Below are 22,435 nucleotides of genomic sequence, written 5' to 3'. Positions count from 1 at the left end.
GGACGGGACGGCCTACTGTGTATCCGTGCTATACACAATACAGCCTACTGCTCCTACATCACACAAACTAGGACGGGACGGCCTACTGTGTATCCATGTTATACACAATACACCCTACTGTTTCTATATCATACAAACTAGTACGGGACGGCCTACTGTGTATTCGTGTTATACACAATACAGCCTACTGCTCCTACATGACACAAACTAAATGGGACAGCCTACTGTGCATCCGTGCTATACATAATACAGACTACTGCTTCTACGCTACATACCTACTGAATGCTGTGGGCAACTGTAATACACTGTTCAGTATTTGTGTATGTAAACATATCTGAATACTGAAAAGACACAGTGAAAATATAGTATTATAATCTTACGTGACCACCATCTGTCACTGACCAAAAAGTTATCATGCACATGATTATACATGTAAAGATTTCACAAAAAATCCTAAAGTTAAACACACACACACACCATACTTGGATTTTAAAAATATGTGTAATATGATTCCCCATTAAAAGTAAAAATATTTATGCATGGGTATAGCAAAAGGGCTAAAAAAAGATATATATAAGGCATGTTTATCTACTTTCTCTCCAGGTAGCTAAATGACTGGTGTTTTTTTTGTTTTTGCCCACCTATTCTCTAAATTTTCAATAATTATGTATTACAGGGAAAAAGTTCAGAGGTGGCCTTCTTTAAAGCAACAATAAGGTCCAAGGCTTGATCTTAGAAGTAGATTATGAAAGCTCATGACAGAGGTCACTCATAAGTTTTAAAAATTAATTTATTTTGAAGCTTAAAAGCATTCATGTATTTAATAAACATTAATTAGGCACTTCCTATGTACCAGCTACTGCGCTAGGATCTAAGAATATACCAACAAATAAAACGGACCAAAATCCCAATACTCACAGAAGTGGAAAATCACTTGAATGACTTGAATGAGATGAAAAACTTAAGCCAGGTGTGCAAATCCTCAATGAATGTGAAAGAGTGAGGCAGGGAGGAAAGAGATAACAGATAGGAGAAGTAACCTTGACAGAGCATCACAGGGTCTTTTCCTGGAAGAATGATGGCCTGAAAGTAACAAAAGGAGCTAGAAAATGCAGGATTTACTCCCCTTTTAACCTTTTAGTGTAGAACAGGCATCCTCAAACTACAGCCCGCAGGCCACATGCAGCCTGCTGAGGACATTTATCCAGCCCGCTGGGTGTTTTTGCCGCTGCTGCCTGTCCTGCTTAGCAGCTGACTCGTCCCAGGGTCCACAGTCCAGCCCTCCAATGGTCTGAGGGACAGTGAACTGGCCCCCTGTTTAAAAAGTTTGAGGACCCCTGGTGTAGAATATGGAAAAAATCAGCAGTCACCACCATCAGCAGAGGACCACAAGGAAAGTGGTATCCTTTGGAGGAAAACTTCAGTTAGGGCAGAATATGAGTATTATGTGAAGAGATAAGTATCTCATTCAGTACAGAAGAGCTCTAGAACCAAAAGCGGAGGAAGAATAAACTGCACATGATGTAGGAACCATAGGTGCACATGGGAATTAACTGACTTCAAAATTCCTAACTAGCTCCATTCAGTCTTCAGCTTAGGAGGTATTCTGAGGCTTGATGATGCAAGACAGTGCCCTAGTCTTCAGAGGCTGAAATGGCGGGCCTTGTTATCCCAGTATCCCCAGTGTCCAACAGAGCCAGATCTGCAGACTAGTCTGTTCCAATGAGCATTTTCTTTTGAGTATAATGTTGGCACTCAAAAAAACATCCGATTTGGGGGCATTCTGAATTTCTTATTTGGGATGTTCAAACTGTATCTCATGGTACCTCATTTATCTCTTGCCTTTCTGCACTGATTCCCAGAAACTCTGCATGTGCTGAAAGCCCCACCCCATCTTGTTCCTGATCAACGGGCCTGAACACTGTAGGTATCTTAAAATTGTCTAAGCTCAAACTAACTTAAAGAGAAGCAGCAGAATCAAGGCCTGGATTGAAATTTGAGCTCTTGTTTCTTACCAGCTGCGCAACCTTGAACCCCAGCCCATACCACTTTACTGCCAAAGAAAATACTCAAAGTAAATAAATACAGGATCAGATTACTCCCAAGATCAACAATCCAAAGGTTCTCCACCACTAAGAAAACAGGCTTGGCCCTGCCAGCCTACAGGCTCATACTCCTGCCATTCCTCCCTCTCAAGTTTTAAAGCTCTGCGTTTCCATTCTCTTAATCATCTCCAGGCACATGATTTTCTCTTAAGCTATAAGGTCTACCTATTTCATCCCTTTTATTCACTCAGATCAACTTTTTTCTTTACCTTCTAAGTCTTAGCACCAACACTTTTTCTGATTCTCTGTGCTAATACTATAGCCTGGTCTCTTTTTTACCTTCTGTCATTTAACATTTTAATTCTGCATGTTTCCCCAAGGTATAATAAGTACTTAGCATAGCACCTAGTACACGCTTAAGAAATCTGTGAAATATTTGTTGTTATGGATAACACCATCACCGACTCACAGGACTCGGAGGTTTAAAATAACATATGGTTATTTTACATAACCACAACATATCCATAACATATCCACCTCAAAGGAGTCTTTATAAAAGAAAAAGGAGATGAAGATAGTTTAATTGATTAATAAATTTCTAAAAATAAATTCTGATTTTGAGCTTATAGGAAATCAAAGAAAATGTAAACTCAATGCAATTAATTCTCTCTCTCTCTCTTTCAGTTTGCCCTAAGGTGTCTCTGTACAAGAAAATGTAAACTCAATGAAAGCAACAAAATCCTTAATAATGTGGAACTCTACCAGTTCTTCTGGTAGAGAAGAACTTCTATCAGTTGATGTTCACTGAAATAATAAATAATCCTTCTTATGTGCCTATGTCAATCTTTTCCACTTTTCCCAAGAAGTTACTTGATAGGAATCTAGAGATCACAAACTCAAGGTTCAGAAACATTAGTAAAATTACTCAGATTACCTTGGAGCTTCAAAAACAGCAACTGGTAGTCATCCTATCTTGAACTTCTCTCCCTGTCCAAGCAAACCTGAATGGCAAGATCATACTCTGCTATGAATATAGGCTCTACCACTTAACCAGCTATTTAATCTCTGTCAAGCTCTCTAATCTCTTTATAATTTAGTATTGTCACCTGTGAAACAGAAATAATAACTCTCTTACATTGTTCTCATAATCTAAAAAATTTATGTGTCTAACACAGTGGTCAATAAATGAGTCCCAATTATTAAATTAATACTGACACTGTTTTCACCACTTCTCAGTCGCACCATTCCATATCCTGAATATCTTCCACGCTTCTCTCCCACCTCAAAAATCCCAGGAAATCAGGGCTTATTGGACAAGGGGACAATTATATGATACCTGCTAAACTAGTAAAACTTTGTTAGATGTCCAGGATCTCTCTCTCTCCCCCCACTTTACCATTTCAGGGTTATCCCTTTTCAGGTAAACAAAATAAAGCTTTTGCTCTACACTCAAATTTTTTTAAAAACGTATGGGGCGGGCCTCAGCAGCCACTCACTTCACCAAGGCAGTCTCAAATCTATCTAACAAATCTTCAAGGCATCTCAGTTTTTCTAATTTCCTGATTATCTTGGCTTATAATGATCTTTCTCCCCATGGAACCTCTACAGCAATCACTTATAATAAAACCAGAATTTGGCAATTAGTAACATATAATACTGCTGTTAAACTGAATTAAGTTTGGCTTACGGCTGCCTCCATATACATTTTCAGTTTACCTCAAGGTTTTTTTCTGTACATAGTGAACTACAGCTAACTTGATATCTAAACAGATTGTAAAACCTACTCTTAAAACAAGTAGTGGAGTCTCAGCCAATCACAGCAGACAAGTTTCAGCCAATCACAGGTGGCCAACTGTTCACACCTTGTTCAAATAAAGCAAAGTCTGACCTGTAACCAATCTAGCTATCTCTGTACTTCATTTCCCTTTTTCTGTCCATAAATGTTATCTGACCATTCAGCAGCCTTAGTGGTTGATCTGAACTATTCTGGTTCTGGAGACTCCCTGATTTTTGTTCTTTGTTAAATTAAATTCCATTACATTTAATTCATCGAAAAAAATTTTTAACTGACTTATCAGATAGGAAATATTCACATCTCCCAATTTTAACCAAACAGTGTGTGAGCTTCCTTCAGAAAAGGACCATCTTACAGTACTTAGCAAACTCACTGGACTAGGTAACTGGTCTGATTACCTGGTTAGGTTCTGTGCACACAAGTCAGCAAGAATTTGCTATTAAAACAATTATTTTAGGCAATTAATGGGAACTTTATAGTGTAGGTTTTCATTTTTTTAGTCTACCGAGAATAGATTTTTCCTACTAAAGGTAAACATAGTTTATAAAATTCTAAAGCTACTGAGATTTAGCATTCATTGAGAGAAAAAACACCCTACCATCATTCCCCCCTTATCCATGGTTTCATGATCAGTGGTTTCAGTTATCCAAGGTCAACTGCAGTCCAAAAATAGTGTATTTTGAGAGAAAGAGACTACTTTCACATAATTTGTATTATAGTATACTGTTACAATTATTCGGTTTTATTATATTGCTGTTAATCTCTTAACTGCACCTAATTTATAAGTTAAACTTTACCATAGTATGTATAGGAGAAAACATAACATGTATACAGATCAATATTATTCATGGTTTCAGGAATCCACTGGGAGTTTTGAAATGTATCCCCCACAAATGAGGGGGCACTGTTGTATCTATCTTATACAATTATCTCAAAAACTTAAGAAAAATGGTTATATATTCTATTTATCAAAGTAAAACACTTCTCAAATTACATATTATATAAAATCTATTATAACATTTCAAAATCTATTAAATGAACTTTTTATATTTTTATTATTTTAAAGATTAACAAAAGATGATTTGGGATAGTGAAATATGCCACATTAACACTTTTGAGAGTGGTACCTTATTTACTGCTTCTAAAAAACTTTAAATGTCAAAAAAAAAATTAACTCTCAACTATAGTTAAGAATTAATTTCTTGGCTCGGCGCCTGTGGCTCAAGCGGCTAAGGCGCCAGCCACATACACTTAAGGTGGCGGGTTCGAATCCGGCCCAGGCCCACCAAACAACAATAATGGCTGCAACCAAAAAATAGCCGGGCATTGTGGCGGGCGCCTGTGGTCCCAGCTACTTGGGAGGCTGAGGCAGGAGACTCGCTTGAGCCCAGGAGTTGGAGGTTGCTGTGAGCAGTGAAGCCATGGCACTCTACCCAGGGGGACAGCTTGAGGCTCTGTCTCAAAAAAAAAAAAAAAAAAAGAATTCCTTTCAGAGAAACAAATACTGGTAATATTTACTTACATTTCAAAATTTGATCTTTTTCCTTTACCACTAAATTGTTTTCAAAATTATCAATGAAAAAGCTTTTTTCCCCCATCCAATAGAGGCCTCCTTTTGCTTTAAGAAACACTGGACAGGCAATATATGGCAAAGGGAGATAAAGAGAAGAGAAATATTTGAAATGAAAATTATTCCAAATCAACCTATCTTGGTTTACTTCAAGTTTACTATGATGTTGGTGCAGTATTTAACTTATGTGATGAGACAAGATTCAACACAAAATGTACACATCCTCTCTACCCTAAGTTACTCAGCAGGTTACCTGACTTGTGCTCACAGTATAAGCTTTATATACCTGGATGCAAAAAGAGTACAAAGTCCAGACTAATAGCTATTCAATGAGTCATCAGCATTTCAAATTGCTCAGATGAAGTGCTTTCCCACTTTTGCCTAATCTTCCTGTTACACAGCTTGGTCTCAAGCTTTTATTAAATATAAGGAATTAAAATAAATAATAGGAATTCAATGGCTTTGAAATTCAAAACTAATTAGAGAAAGAAAACTACTCTTACTTTTCCTGTGTTTCACTCTTTTATCTTTCTATATTCTGGGGATACTAAAGCATTTCCTTTTTCAAAGTGATCCAAAAAACTGTCAGAAATGCTTTTTTTGAAAATGTTTGCTTTCCTTAAAATATTCTTAGACTTAGGCAGCAAGTTTTGAGTGTACACTAGAAGCAAAAACTGCAAACAGCTGATTAAAGGGTGAAGAGAAATGGTATAGAAAAAAAGGGTAGGAAGCTTAGGAAGGCACATCATAACTCAGTGCTTAAGAAAAGGACCTTGGTCTGGTAAACCTCAGTTCTAAGTCTGCTAGTCACTTGCTTAGGCAACCTTAGATAAATTAGTTAGAAAGCTAGAGTCTCACTTGTTTAATGACAGCAACAAACTTAGCTCTTAAGGTTGTTTGGGGACTACTGTGAGAATGCATAGCACAGAATTACTGGTATTATTCATCCCAGATTGTTAAAGTTCAAAGGCTAATAAGGAATCACTATTGTGAAACAGACACATGGAAACGAAACTATTAGTGAAGATCAGTCAGGGCGCTGTTTAGCAATCTAAGTAAGAAACCACAGTTTGAACACACAAAAAAAAAGTAGATGGATTTTAAGAAATACTATGGATTTAAACTTTGTGGTTAATTGGGAGCAAAGGAGAATAAAGAATCAGAAATCAGAATAACACCCAGGTTCTGGCTTGGATGCTAAAACATCATGCCTTAACTGAGACATATGGTAGGTGCATAAATATGGGTTTAGGGGAGGGCTGGATTTTAGATACAGATGTTAATTAAAGATATACACTGGAGACTACCCAAGAGGAGTAAGAGTGAGAAAACTGTTAAGAGCAAAGTCCTCTGAAACTGCTTCGGCGCCTGTGGCTCAAGTGGCTAAGGTGCCAGCCACATACACCTAAGGTGGCGGGTTCGAAGCCAGCCTGGGCCTGCCAAACAACAATGACGGCTGCAACCAAAAAACAGATGGGCGTTGTGGCAGGCACCTGTGGTCCCAGCAACTTGGGAGGCTGAGGCAGGAGACTCGCTTGGGCCCAGGAGTTGGAGGTTGCTATGAGCTGTGATGCTACAGACAGCACTCTACCCAGGCGGACAGATTGAGGCTTGTCTTAAAAAAAAAAAAGTCCTCTGAGACTGCATTACTTAATGGCTGTAAAGAGGAAAAAGCTACAAAGAACACAGAAATGACAAATAAGAGGAAGTGCAGGCAGTATCATGAAACTCATGAAGCAAAACTCATTAGTAGTGCCAAAGTTGCTGAGAAACTGAGTACTCACAAAAATCCATAAGGGGATAAGGGGGCTGGGTAACTCAAGGTGCTTATACAGAGTAAGGAAAAAAAGCTTTAAGAGGGACAGATGGATCTGTTGTCTTCTACCAAAACAGTACTAACCACAAAACTGGAGTTCACCTTTTCTAATGATATGCAAACAGAAAACCAAATTCACATATGTGCACAGACACTCAAATCATAAATACTTCCTAAGTTATCAATAAAAAGATAACTCCTAAAACATTTACCTACTTTCATAAAGAAGCTGTAAGAAAAACACTGTACAACTGTTAAGTTCTCCTATTATACAGACGAAAGAAATCTTACAAATATTAAGCCACTGGTTCTATGTTCTTTCTTGCCCTTTATAAATTTTTTCTTTATATTATTAGGAAGAAAAAAAAATCACTACATTCCCCTTGAATGACTAACAATAGAGATTTTGACAGCATTTAATATGCCCTCTGTATCATTTTTATCTCCATTCTAAAAGGATACAACTGTTACCACTATTCATGTTGTGCCCCAATATCTAGGTTAATTTGGGAGTTTTCTTCTCCCTGCAGAAAACTGGTTTCTATTCTCCCCATGAAAACAATGCACTAAGTCACTCCCTAGTTCCATCAACCAGAGACTAGAATAGAAGAGATACAGTAGAAACCATTAAAGAACATAATTTCTCAAAGATGTAGTATTTCCCAGAGTGTAAGCAAATCTTTACACTGGGGTACCCACTAAAATGTAATCAACAACCAAACTTGAAATTATTTTCACTAAATCATCTTCGTCTCTCCTGGTAGCAATTAAATTTTATTAAGACAATCAAATACATGCTTTCAAATTCATAATAAAGGAAATGCAGGTGATATAATATGAAAAATTTTAAGTTTCTCTTTTCAGACACTAAATTATCTAAAAATTTCAACCTTTCCAACCATAACAAAATACTAAAAACAAAAAAACTTCCTCCTGAAACAAAAACATATCAACATTAACTCTGAAAGAGATAATTTATGAGTAAACTGAAGTAAATGTTTACTGAAAATAATTATTTAAATTGCAAAATGAGCTAGACTATTTAATTCAAGACCATACATGTTCAACTACACTGGTTCCTCAAAGAGTTATAGCTCAACCTATGGCTTATCATTTGACTTCCATTTACCAATTAAATTAGTATTTAGAACTGTCTTGAATTTTGCATTAACACAACGTTCTTACGTTGACTAGTCAACTAGTTCATAACTCAAACAATTATAGCCTATGCCATTTAACAGACTAGCTAGTAAGAGCAAACATTAAGTCAGCAGTTTATTTCCCAAACAAAGCATGAATTTAAAGATTAACAATAACATATGTTTACCAACACTGTTATTGAATCTTCTTGAAGATTCTACATTGAATCTGTGCACATTGAATCTTCTTACCTTTAACTGAAAAGCCTGCTAAATACTGAAAAAATGCTGATGTACCATTTTAAAACCTGGAACTCTACATATAAATTCTCCATTCTGAAAGTATATTTTTAAAAACTCAAAATTCAGAAATACAGATAGTGACAAAGGCCATCCATACAAAGTTTAGAGACAGGTAGAGTAATAAAACTAGAACTAGTTCAATTCTGAATGTTAAGTGGTGCTACTCCAGTACCCTCTCTCAACATTTCTGTTATGTTTCCTCAGAAGAAAATGTCTTCTGGTCTATATCTACCCAGCACATATTAAGGAAAGCCAGCCTGAACAACAAAGCCAGTGTAAAACATTGAGCACTATTTTTGGATAGGAATTCACAATAAATAAAACGCTTAAAAACGATGTAATTGCTCGCTTGAGTGAAAAAACCTTTCCAATTTCTTTCAGCTGATTTTAGTGTCCAGAAAAGAGAGTTAGATCCAATCTACATATTGGAAAATGGAGTTAAAAATAGGCTATTAGTTTAGACAAAACAAATCAACAAGTCAGAGTGCCCCACAGGCACTCTTTGACAGAACCATTTCAGGGGCTACCCATTAGAAAAATTTTGAAGCATGTCTTGCTGGTGGTAACATAGATTTGGTATAACCTTTGTGAAAAATAAATTGCCCCGTGAAGTATTCCTATCCTTTGATCTAGGTAAGACCACTCCAGATGATTTTCTCAAAAGAAATCTTTTTTTAAAAAATAAAATATTCTAAAGCTATACATAAAAGTGTTCAATGCCATGTCATTTAAAATGGTGAAAAATTAGGGATAGCCTGAACAGGTGACTACATTAATTAAGGCTGCATCAAATTGAGAGAGGTAATACAGCTATCACAATCAAAACAATTTTAACAGATTTTTGGTGGAAAAATATAAAACTGCACTTACAATTATTGATAAATGCAAGAAAGGAAAAGAAAAAAACCCAGAGCATCATGATCTTGGGGGTGACTTTTCTTAGTTTATTACAGTATCATGGTCTATTACAATATCATTTAAGCGACAGATATGGCAGAAAAGCATTTAAAAACTTTTGCATGATGAAAACAGGTAGTACAGCAAATAAAAGTACAAAAGCTTAAAATACTTAGCTGGCATTTAGTGTGATTAATAAATGAACTTTTATACCTTAATTTCTGTAAGAGGAAAGAAAAACAATACAAAGAAAACAGTCTCTAAAAATAATTCCAGGACTGAAGCACACTACAATTTTTCATAAGTAAGAATGTTAATAGATTCATACATACTTAAAAAGTTTTCATAGCCTACCAGTATCTTTGAAAAATATAAATCCATTCATTTCCTGTTTCAAAAGGGTGTGAAGTACTTATCTCCATTTTTGAAAGGAATGTAGAAAGCAGTTTTACTTGTTCATAAGATCAATCAATGACCTTTAAAAAAACAAAGCTAAAACATCAAATATCAAATATACTGCTAAATTTAAAATATGTTGAAGTTAAAAGGGGAAGTGTGCTACGGGTAAAAAAAAAAAACAGTTGGCATTTCAATTCTTTAAAAAAAAATTTAAACCTACATTTATCTGTATTTTAGCAACTTAACATCTTAAGTTTAAGAAAAATGACATATCAAAAAGACCTCCTGAAGATGTCATTTGTAAAAACTGACAAATGACTTCTTGGGCATCCAATCTAAGAGAAAAGCCTGTTATTGGCGATGATTCTGATTCAAAGATTTTTTTAATGACACTCAGATTCTGAACTAAAAATGATAGTAGAAAGTCAAGTTTGATTCTCTGAACACCTATTTCCTGTCCAAACAGCCCTTTTGTTCTGCTTCCCTGGTAATTTTAATGTTCAGTTTGCATCAGAAAATATAAACAATGACAAAACCCAGCACACACAGAAATATAAAGGAGCAAAAGTATAAAATAAAGGATCATAAAGAGATTAGAACAAAAATCCTACCAACAAAACCTCCACAATTTTCTGTTTGCTTCACCTCAGATTAACTTCACTTGAAGCTGTGCTCCACAGCAACCAAACCTGAATGCCAAGCTCCACCTTCTCCAATACTAGTGGCTGAGGAGTAAAATCTCCTCCCTGTTACTGAAGCTAATAATTGTGATTGGATACAGCTAATATCCATTATTTTAAAGAACTTTTCCTTGCTAGCAGGTTAGGTTAGACACACTAAACCCTCCCCACCCCCCAAGATAAGCTGGTTTCTTAAAGAAACAGTATATAATGTTTCCGTTTTCCCATCATATACTGTTTGCTTACTCTTTTGTCCACAGGAAAAATAAATAAAGCAAGCAATATCAATGAAATCTCACAGAAGAAGCTTAAATTTGAAGTTTAGTGAACAATTGTTTAAAATAATATGTTTTAACTGAAATAATTTTACTATTTTTACGGAGCTAGGGGGTGAAGTTATGCTTTAAAAGACAGATTCCTCTTTTTAACAGAGTTCACATTTTATCTAAAAATTTTAAAACAGCAACAGAAAGGCCACTACAAATTTTACTAACAGGAGCAAAACAGTGTCTTTTCTAAGACTTAAAGACAATAACTTAAATGAAAATATACAGCACTAAAATACTGACTGCAAATATTCATTTCTAAGCCACCTATCAAATCCACTGATACAGTCCCAGTATCACAATAAAGTAACCATTTCAGTGACATCAAAGGTGGATATTTCAACTTAAAACTGAAGAAAAAACAGGGCAGAAATATTACTGCTGTATTATCACATTTAACAGGTCTGAAACTTGTGCTTTTCCAAGGTATTAATCTTATCTATTAGCAAACCGAGATAAAAAAGGAAAAGGCATTTGTTCTACGGACACGTTCAGATATAAAGGTTAGGAAGGTTTCAGATTTTTGTTTTTTTAAAAGGCTGAAAACTACTCTGCACCCTACTTGAGTTACTTCAAGGTGCCATGGACACCCTCAGGTGCAGCTGAAGTGCGTATGCCGCACATTCACTAAAGCTACATTAAATATTCTTACTACAGAGATTATAAAGACATAAAACACAGGCATGGTGATTTAAGAAAAACAACCTGTCATTTCATATATTTCTAAGTTTGCTATAAGTTTATATGTTTCAATTAGAACTGCTTGTGTTTTAGAAGCTTAGCCCATTAAACATTCTGACATTAATCATCTGATTAAGTGACATTTAAAGTGTTTACTAAATTTTTACCTCTACCAAAAATTGTGCTTCATAAAAATAAATTCAAAATTAAGGCAAATTAAGAATGGCTGCTTCTTCAAATATGCTTTCAGTAAGTTTATATATTAAATTTTTTTAATTGAAATCCACAGTTTTCAAAGTTCAAACCCTTACAACCATTTTTCCTCAGAGAAAACTCATATATTAGAACAGAAAGCCAACGAAATTTGAAAACAAAGGAAAGTCTTTATAACAAACTGAAAATACACATAATTGCAACTGGACATGAATATGGAGCAATACCCGGCTGAAGCCCAAACTGCTGCACAATCTATTATGCCCTTTAAATGGACAAATTGAAAGAGCTGATTCACAGAGATATAGTCCCAAGATCCTTTGCAAGGATTCACTGTTTCCAAGGCCCAGCAAACACCATGAGTCAAGTTCAGGTTTTCTTCTCACTGTGTAGACACTCTGGCAAAAGAAACTTGGAAGCTGAAGAGGTACAGGAGCTATCAATAGAAAGAATACATAACTTGAACCAAAGCATAAAACTTAAGAAAAACACACTGTAGATAGCCAGAATTTTTACAGGAATATTTTTCTTTTTCTATTTTCAGAGAAAAATAGATGGTCAACATTTTAACCCTGAAGTTTGGAAAGCATAAAATTAGCAGGCAGTGATGAGAACCAAAGAAACCTTCTTTCTGACATCTATTTTTCACTTCAGGGTTATTTGTATGAAACAGACACTAGTCATACATACACTAATATAACACCAAGACCACTCTAAAAAACAGAGACCCGGACTCAGCGATTCTAGATTGTTTTAAGATCTCCAAGACCTACTTGAAAGAACTTCAAGATGATAATTATCAATATAATTTTAGGTATAATATAGGTTAAAGTTAAGAGTAATATAATATATATATATATCAATATAATTTTAGGTATAATATAGGTTAAAGTTAAGAGTATCTTATTTCCTTTCTAAATCAGAAGAAAACACCAGTAAAAATAAAAGGAAAACAGTATCACAACCATAAATTTTTTTGCATATCCATAGTTTTTATTTATTCCACATGATTTAATATTAAATGAAAAAAAATCTAGATACCAAGCCTTTTTTTACAACCATAAAATCTATAACTGAGATTATATGAAAGCAATATTGATTCATTGGAACAAGAGTCTCAAAAAATTCTCAAATTCCCTTATTGCATGCAACAATACCATTTTTCAAGGGTCTTGTAGTCAAAAGATGTATTGCATATTCCAAGAGTCTAGAGTTTTTCCTCAAACCTATCAACTAAAAACAGTTTAGAAGAGAATAAGCCACTGAACTTGGTCCCCACTTCATTTTTGATTAAAAAGACCCTAGAACAATTTTTGGTACAGAGGATATACAGAGTAAGCAAAAACTTTTTTTTTTGAGACAAGAGTCTCACTCTGTCACCCCTGGTAGAACGCTGTGGTGTCACTGCTCACAGCAACCTCAAACTCTTGGATTCAAGCAATCCTCTTGTCTCAGCCTCCTGAGTAGCTGGGACTACAGGTGCCTGCGATAATGCCAGGCTAGTTTTTAGAGATGAGATCTTGCTCTTGCTCAGGCTGGTCTCAAACTTGTGAGCCCAAGAGATCCACCCACCTTGGCCTCACAGAGGGCTAGAATTAATTACAGGCTTTGAGACACCATGCCCCACCTGGAAAACTTTTTTAAAATGTAAAAAGGCCTCAGAATAGCTCGAGATGCTCCATCCCTAAAAGAAATAAATCCTGAGCACTCTCCCTGGTTACTACTGGTGGTTTATACAGTAGTTTGATGAAATGACCTCCCTGACATTAGCAAAACATTACTGGGATCACTAAGGATAAAGTTTGAAAACTATCATCCAAAGAATAAAAAATTAAAAACTATTTCCCTAGCAAATACACACTACCTACGAAAGAGAGATAATGTATTTGAGTTTGCACCTCCTAGCATATCTCTTTTAACTTATTAAGGGCAAAACAAAAAAACAAAAAACAAGGTGTGTATAAGGAATTAGGGAGGGTGGTAATGGCCCATTCAGCAAAACACTGAACACAAACATTAAGGAAACAGACAGCTAAGAAGGCAAAACCAAGCTGATAGGAAGAGGTGTCCGTCTATAAGAGACAGTAACATTTTGTTTTAGATCAACGTGATAAAAAGGAATAACCAATAAAAGCAAAACTAAAAAAAAAAAAAAACAGGGATCATAACAGTGAGACAAAAGTATAAGGAAAAGACATTCGTAATCTTTAACTATTAATATTTAAGTCATAAATCCTTGTGTGCTAAACAACATACCATAAGAGCTAAAATTGCTTGACATAGAAAAATGAACAGAAAATAACAGATATTTTAAGTTCCCTCTCTCTCCTTAGCAGCCTAAATCAGAAAAAAAAAAATATTAAAAGATAAACTTTTATATTGCTATCAAAAGAAAACCTTTTCTTGACATTTGATTTTTTAAAAATCAGTCACAAAGAAAACTAGCAATTCTGAAAAGCAAAATCAAAACTAACAATTCTGAAAAGCAATTCTAAAGTTGAATAGGCAATATTGCCTGTTGATCATAAAATAACTTCCATTCATCAGATCTTTTGAACATCCAGTATGTGCTTGGCATCACTAGTGGCTACAGAGAGCATAGTAAACAAAATGGACACAGTCCCTACCACTGTAGAAACTTAAGGTCCAGAGTTAGACCAGTGCTGTCTCATAAAAATATAAAGGGAGACACATGTGAATTTTTATTTTCTACTAATACATTAAAACAGTAAAACTGGTAAAATTAACAGCAATAGTATATTTTATTTAACACAATACATGTAAAGTATTACTTCAATATGCAATCAGTATTTTTAAATGGAAATATTTTCATTCTCATTTAGACTATTTTATAATTCATACTTACAGCACATATCAATTCAGACTTGCCACATTTCAACAGTGAATGTGATTATTTAAATATTGTAAATTACAGCAGCCATTAGCCACATGATCATAAACTAAGATAAACTTCTATTTTTGCAGAAGATTCTATATCTCTGTTGTCCAATACAACAGCCACTAGCCACATATGTATGGCCACTGAGCACCTCAAATATGACTAATACAATTGAGAAACTGAACTTGTAATATTTAATTTTAATTCATTTAAATGCCACAAGAGAATGATAGCTACCAGACTATAAATCACAGCTCTGGGTGATAAAATAGACATTAAAATAAATCATTACTCACACTTAATGAATTTAATGTTTACAAAAGAAATGCCCAGTATGAAACTGATGTGTATATAGTTAAGAGATAACCAATTTTGAGGATTCCTCAAAAAAATCGCAATTAAGCAAAAGAGCAGCATATGCAAATAATGAAGAAAAAGCCTGCAGTCTCAGCTACTCAGGAGGCTGAGACAAGAGGATCACTTGAGCATAAGAGTTGGAGGTTGCTGTGAGCTATGACAACAGCACTCTACCCAGGGTAACAAAGTGAGACTCTGTTGAGGGGAGAGGAGAGGAGTGACACAGGGCAAGTCAAGACAAGAACCAAGGGCCTTGGCAGGAGTGGGGAACTGGCAGCCTTCTGATTTCAAAAGCCTTCTGATGGTTCCTTTTAAGCACCAAAGGAAGCAAGAAAAGTTTCATCTTTCTCTGCTGTACCCCTTTTAAAGACAGGATTTGTTACATAAAATTTGGATTCAGTCACAAGGCCATACTTAAGGACAGGGAAGACTACAAGTTTCCTAAAGGTCACAGGTTCTCCACTCCTGCTTGGATCACAAAATCGAAGGTGAACGGGTAGAAGCCTCCCACTTGGAAATAATATCTCCCAAGTTAAGTCTGGAAACAAAGTTTGTCCCACTCTCTTCACTCAGTAAACTCCAGTCCTTCCAATCTACTGTCAAATTCTAAATCAAGACAAGCACTTTGCACACCCTTTGTGCTAACTTTTCTCTTCACTTGGGAAACTATCTCCACCTTCCTCTTGATCTTAAACTCAGAATCATAGCTCCACATTTTCTATACCGGACAATGGAGCAGCAATCTGGATGGAAGATGGACTTGGAACTGTTTGCAAAACAATTTTTACCAAAAAAACTTGGTCATTATTCTTTGAAATGTTTTGACAGACTGAAGGAGCTAAAGAATCTCTCAAACACAACATGGTACTACTGCTCCAAAGTTACATCCTAAGACAGACATTCTTAGAACACTCAACTAGCACTTTCCATTTCTTTACTTTATAGGCACCTGACAAAATCTGAGAATTCTTTATTCATTGGTTTGTTAATCACCTTTCCCAACAGGTTGTAAGTTCCATAAAAGCAAAGACCTTATCTTGTTCAGAGTTGCAACCTCAGCACTTAGGATGATATCTAACATGGAGTAGGTAATTAAATACCTGCTGAATGAATGAAAACTAAAAATCAAGGACTTGAAAAATATACATGAATCAAAATTTAAGGAATATAGCTTAAAGCTACTCCCAGAGGAAAATTTAACAGCATTTTAAAAAATTATATAACATAAAACATTAAGTGTAGAAATAAGACATTCAAAATTTTTTTAAAAATGTTAAAAAATTCAGAATCAAAACCAATTTGAGGCCACAAAGCAACAGTCCACAACCTTTCTGGTGCCAGGGACCGGTTTCATGGCTCCTAACAGGCCAGCACGACTGGTACCAGTAAACAGCTTAGGGGTTGGGGACTTCAGTCCTAAAAGAATCATCCAAATCACTTGAAGACACCAAAGCAACCACCAAGAATTTGGGAATGGTTTAGAGGAGGGATAAGCATACAATAGCAAAATGAAAACATATCCGACAAAATAAAAACATGAAGCCTAGTTGCACACAAGGGTGCACTGGTACCAAATCATCAGTATTTCAATAAAACCTACAAGGAACCAAGTATATGTACATTTAGCATATAATAAATGTGGCTTTACTTCAAGGCAACAAAAAAAAATTTTTTTTTAATGAGGCTGAAATAATTGGTTACTAAGGAAAATTAAGTGAAGTTATTTCACTTCACATAGTATGTCAAAATAAATCCCAGATAAGCAAAAACAGATATATGTGAAAAATGAAACCGTAAGAGAACTAGAAAAAAAGTTTTCCAGCTAGCAGAATGCTTTAAATGTAAAAAGCAAAGTAGATGCCATAGAATTAACCTACATTTCTTAAAAAGTAAAAAATCCTGCATGTTTAAAAAAAAGAGAGAGAGAAAGAGTAAAGAAAAAACCACTGTGGTCAAATAAAAGGCAAATAAAGATCTAGGAAAAATATTTGTAGTATATGTCAAAGAGTTGCTATCCAAATGCTAAAAAGGGTATCACAAAAATATAAAACACCAGCCAAAATGGGCAAAAAGCAAACTAGAAGATAGCCAATATCTTTATCTCTATTTACCATAATTAATCAAAAAAAAATGTAGTAAATCCCATAAAAAGGAAGGAAAGAAGGATGGACAGATGGGTGGATATTAGCATTAGTGGTCTGGGGCAATGGCTCACGCCTGTAATCCTAGCACTCTGGGAAGCAGAGGTGGGTATAGTTAGAGACCAGCCTTAGCAAGAGCAAGACCTCATCTCTAAAAATAGCTGGGCCTTGTGGAGGGCACCTGTAGTCCCAGCTATTCCAGATGCTGAGGCAAGAGGATCACTTGAGCACAAGAGTTTGAAGTTGCTGTGAGCTATGATGCCAAAGCACTCTACCAAGTCTACAAAGTCTCACTTTGTCCTAAAAGAAAAAAAAGATATTAATGCTGGTAAAAATATACAGGACATGTGAGCTGGATGCAGTGGTTCGTGCCTATAACCCCAACAAATTTGGAGGCAGTGACCAAAGGATTACTTGAATCCTGGAGTTCCAAAGCGGCCTGGGTAATATAGTGAACCCTATTCCTAAAAAAAGAAAGATAAGAAGAAAGAAAAGAAAAAGAAGAGAGAAAAGAGAAGAAAGTAAAGGAAAGCAGGAAAGAGAAATTCATAACTGGATATAGTTGCAAATGCTAATAGTCCCAGCTTTTATAGAGGCTAAGGCAGGAAGATTGCTTGAAATAGGAGTTTGAGGCTACAGCAAGCCCCCAGCCCCGTTCCAGCCTGGGTAATAGAGGAAGACCTTATCTCTAAATAAATAAATAATTTAAAAAATGTCTATTTTCTCATATTTGTTGTCAAACTTTATACTATAATGTCTGTCAAACTTTTAAGAATGAGATTTGGCAATGAGACTTGAAGCAATGTTCATATGCTTTGATTCTAAGACTAAAACTTAATCCTAAAGAAATGAGAAACACATAAAAAGTAGTAGTAGCTCTTAAAAAGACCTTCACACAACTATAATAACATGAAAAAAATGATAAAGTACACAAGTTATACCTAATAGATGACTAGTTAAAGTATAGTACTTTCATAAAACGAGAACATACCCTTTAAAAATCACATTTTTACAGGAAGATCTAGTAATAAACATGAGGAAACCCCTGACCTCAAACTGTTCACATTCAAGCAGGGATATAGAGGGGAAACAGATAATAATTGAATAAATAATTTTGGATAGATTTTACTTTAAAAAAAAAAAATGATTGTGCAGTCCAGGCAGAAGGAACAATTTTAAGGGAATAAGCTTGAGGTGCTCAAGAAATCCAAAAAGATCAGGATAGCGGCAGATGTGTGAGTTGGAAAGTGGGGAGGAAAAGGAGCTGTGTAAATGCAGGTAGGGCCTGGAAACCTAGAGTAGCACCGTCCAACTCAGCAACCACTACGCAAATGTCGCTCCTGAGCACTTGAAACGCAGCTAGTTGGACCTGAGATACACTGTAAGTGGAAAATACATGCTAGATTATGAAGACAGTCTAAAAAAGGAAAATGTCTGGAGCAGGCAAGGTGGCCCACACCTGTAATCCCAGCACTTGGGAGGCCGAGGCAGGCAGACTGCTTGAGCTCACAAGTTCAAGACCAGCCTGAGCCAGAGTGAAACCTCATCTCTAAAAAATAGCTGGGCATTGTGGCAGGCACCTGTAGTCCCAGCTACTTGGGAGGCTGAGGCAGGTTGCTGTGAGTATAAAGCCAAACTCTGTCAAAAAAAAAAAAAAAAAAAATGTTAACAATGGTTATCTATCGTGGTGGTGTAGATGGCTTTTCTCTATAACTTTCTATTCCTCCTCAAAGTCTGGAGGAAAAAACTACACAATTATCCTTATACTTGATTACAAAAAATGATTTTTTAAAAGTAGAACATAATCTTACCAAAATAAAGCATCCTGATATCTGTTTGCAAACTACACATATAAAAAAATGAAAACAATCCCTACTGCCTTCAAACAAAAACAGATTTTCAAAGCTATACACAAACTCATATTTGGTACACATACACCATCTTCAGGATATTAAGGAAATACCGTGCCCTAATTTGTCACTGCACTGCTGTTAATATGATAAAACAGCTTGCTCTGAAAGCACACCTTTGAGCTACCTCAAATCTAAAAACTACTTAAATGTATGGTTAAAAATCTTGAATTACCCACCAAACATCATTCTCCAAAAATGTTTCAAAGGACACATAATATATAATTCCACAGAATATGCACCTCAGTCCTAGTGCTTTCTCTAAAAGGGTTTGCCACTTGACAGGTGCTTCCCTTGAGTAAAGTCACAGCCAAACTGGATAGATAACTTAGGAGATAACTTACTCTTTTCACATGAGTATACTTATGTGGAACTGGATTTACTCCTGAGGCTGGAAGAAGTTAAGGGAGGGGAGTGAGGACAACAGAGGAGTGACCTGTTATAAATATAATCCAGTGTTTTTTCTATTACACTACTTTTGCATCAAAAACAGAGACGAGGGCAGCACCTGTGGCTCAAAGGAGTAGGGCGCTGACACCATATACCGGAGGTGGTGGGTTCAAACCCGGCCCCGGCCAAAAACTGCAAAAAAAAAAAAAAAGAGAGAGACCAAATAGTGCCAGACATTTTACCACATGATTTCAAAGACTAATTACATGCGTTATTAATAGGAATCTTGGTTTCCTATGCAAATGTTCAATAACTAGGACCAATCACTACGGTTATGAATCCTTCATTTAAACATAATAGATCCTAGTGTTTTTCATTCATTTTATTTCTAAGTATTTCAACCTATTTTCCTCCTAATTACCTAAAACTTTCTAATGTAATTCATATTAAGTAGTTACTCTAGAGAAATTCTTGCATACCACGTGTGCACTAACAGCCAGAAACAAAAAATATTCATATAGCACACACTGGTAAAAGCAAAACAAAATCGAAAAAAAAATATGATCTAAATGACTGCAATTTATGGCAGTTTAACACATTATAAAGCAATGAAATGAATAAACTAGTCATATACTACTTGTATAATGCTCAAAAGAAAACTAAACACCACAGTGAGCATACAAATGCATGTGACAAAACTATTTTTGTAAAAGGCAAAGGAATGATAAGACACAAAATCCACTGGACAGGTAAGAAATTCATAGCAGATGCGAGTTTTGGTAGTATTCCAGTTTTGGGTTTGGAGGGAGGAGTTCACCGATTTTTTTAATTAATATTTTCTCTTTGTCCTATATGGTGTTTTGTATTCTTTTGTGGCATTAAATGTTTTGGTTGCTTTTTAAAAACTTTTTAAGCTATAGTTGACGTACAATAAATTGCACATATTTAAAGTGTAAACTGTGTAAGTTCTGACATCTGTCTCCACACAGGAAATTATCACTACAATCAACATAATCCATTAACCCTTATACTTTCCCTTGTACATCTGCGGTCCCTGCTCCCCTTAAAAATATTTTAAGACATAAAAGAAATTAAACATAACCTGTTTTGGAAATTTAAACGTGCACATTTTGCAGAACATTTTCCTTGAAGACCCGGAAGACTATATGTAATGCAGAAAGCGCCACAAAACTGCTGACGTAATTATTACATAGTTCACCTGAAAAGTTTATGGCATTTTACACTAAAGAATCAAATTCCAGATTTTGCTTGAAAAAGAAATTTAATCTTGCTCCTGGGAGCATCAAAATCACTCATTTTGCCCCGTAACCTCAAGGCCCAAACTTCACATTAGTAACTTCCGAGTTGTGAAGGCAAGTCACAGCGTGTTAACTGTAGGCAGCACATAATTTTTAAAAAATGTTTTAAAAGACTTCCAACGCAATATTCTTCTGTTTGTTTACGTATCGATGGACAAAAACTTGAAAATACTATTCCAAAAGAGCAGAAAGAAAATTCAGAATCCTGAGCAAACCAAACACCAACAGGGGAAACAGTTCGTCTCGTGTCCCTTGTCCAAAGGGAGTCTGTCCCGCTGGGCCCCCTCTCCCGCCCCGCACCTAGTTTCTGAAAACACAGAAAGTGGAAAAACATTCCAAACAGGACCTCAGCCTCGGGGAGGCGGGGCGGGGAGGCGCCCGTGGGTGCCTCAGCCCCGCTGACCCCACCGCCAACTGCTCGGAACGGGGTCCCGGCGGCCTCCGCGGCCCCCAGGCAGTGCGGGTCCGGACGCCGGAGACGAGAAGCCGGCCCAGGACCGCGGGCGCCCCGCACGCGTCTGAGGAAGCCCAGCGCGCCCCGCCGCGTCCCTTGCCCAACAGCCCTTGCCCTTTCCCAAACACCGGCCCAGGGCCAGAGCGAGCGAGTGGCCCGCCACCTGCTGCGCCGGCCAGCAGCCCTCGGCTTCCGTCTCGCCTGCGCCAGGAGGGGCCGGGGGCGGGCCTCGCGGGTCGCAGCCGGTGGGGGAAGGGTGCGGGCGGGGGAGGGGCAGCACCCGGCCGGCCGGGCCCCTGGGGCCGAGCTTCTCACCTGGCGGCGGCTCTGTCCGCCTGACGCGCTGCCCGCCGCCGCCGGTCGCCGCCGGTGAATGGGGACAGGTGAGGCCGCCGAACCCCTGCTCGCTCCGGCCCCGCCGCCGTCGGCCCCTCAGTCCGCTGTTTATTAAACTTTTCTGTTTGGTTGTTCGGCCTGTGACGTGACCGCGGGGGAGAGCGCAGGGATTGGCCGGAGTCTCGCGCTGACGCGGAATACCCCGCCCGCAGGCTAATTATTACCGGCCTGGGCGGAGCCGCAGGCCGGGAGGCACGGAGGGGCGGGGCCAAGGCTCGGAGCGCGCGGCGGTTGGCCAGAGCCTAGAAAAGAGGCGGGGCGGAGAGAAGGGAGACGCTCCTCTGCCCTCTCCGCCTACTCTGTATTTTGGTTAGCCTTCTCTTGGGCTCTGGTCTCTCTCCTTCCCATCACTGCGGACAGGTGGTTCGAGGGGTGCTAGACTGCTGATGTAGGTTCTGATGACCCTCCTAGCTCGCAGGGAGTGATGTGTTCCTTTCTCGGTTAGAGGCGGCAGAAAGAGTTGCGCTCCACCTACCACTTGGGCAAGAAGGAATTCTGAGCTTGTTTCACGCTCAGCCCAAGCTCTTGTCTTTGCAAGCGCAAAGTCCGAGCTCAGTGTGCGTCCTCAAAGGCAGTACTCAGAAGCAAGACTCGAAGCACGCATGCAACACGTGTGCAACATACCCACGGACACAAGCACTCCGGTTCACAGACTTTTCCAAAAGCGCCGGCTGTTGGTGCAGGGCCCGCTACTGCTCTGGAATA

The 22,435-nt window shown here is 37.4% G+C and overlaps 1 protein-coding gene across 1 annotated transcript in view; it reads right to left on the bottom strand.

The window, feature by feature from the left end:
* ZFAND6 (zinc finger AN1-type containing 6) overlaps positions 1–21,892 on the bottom strand; it is an 83,996-nt gene extending 62,104 nt beyond the window's left edge. Inside the window, exon 1 of the mRNA XM_023510090.1 lies at positions 21,650–21,892. The gene's annotated coding sequence lies outside the window, so the exon portion shown is untranslated. The remainder of the gene's footprint in view (positions 1–21,649) is intronic.
* Between the last annotated feature and the right edge of the window lie 543 nt (positions 21,893–22,435).

The sequence above is a fragment of the Otolemur garnettii genome, unplaced genomic scaffold (genome assembly GCF_000181295.1).
Source record: "Otolemur garnettii isolate 467f Iridium unplaced genomic scaffold, OtoGar3 scaffold00011, whole genome shotgun sequence".
NCBI lineage: Eukaryota > Metazoa > Chordata > Mammalia > Primates > Galagidae > Otolemur > Otolemur garnettii.
This window is presented reverse-complemented; position numbering and strand designations above follow the sequence as displayed.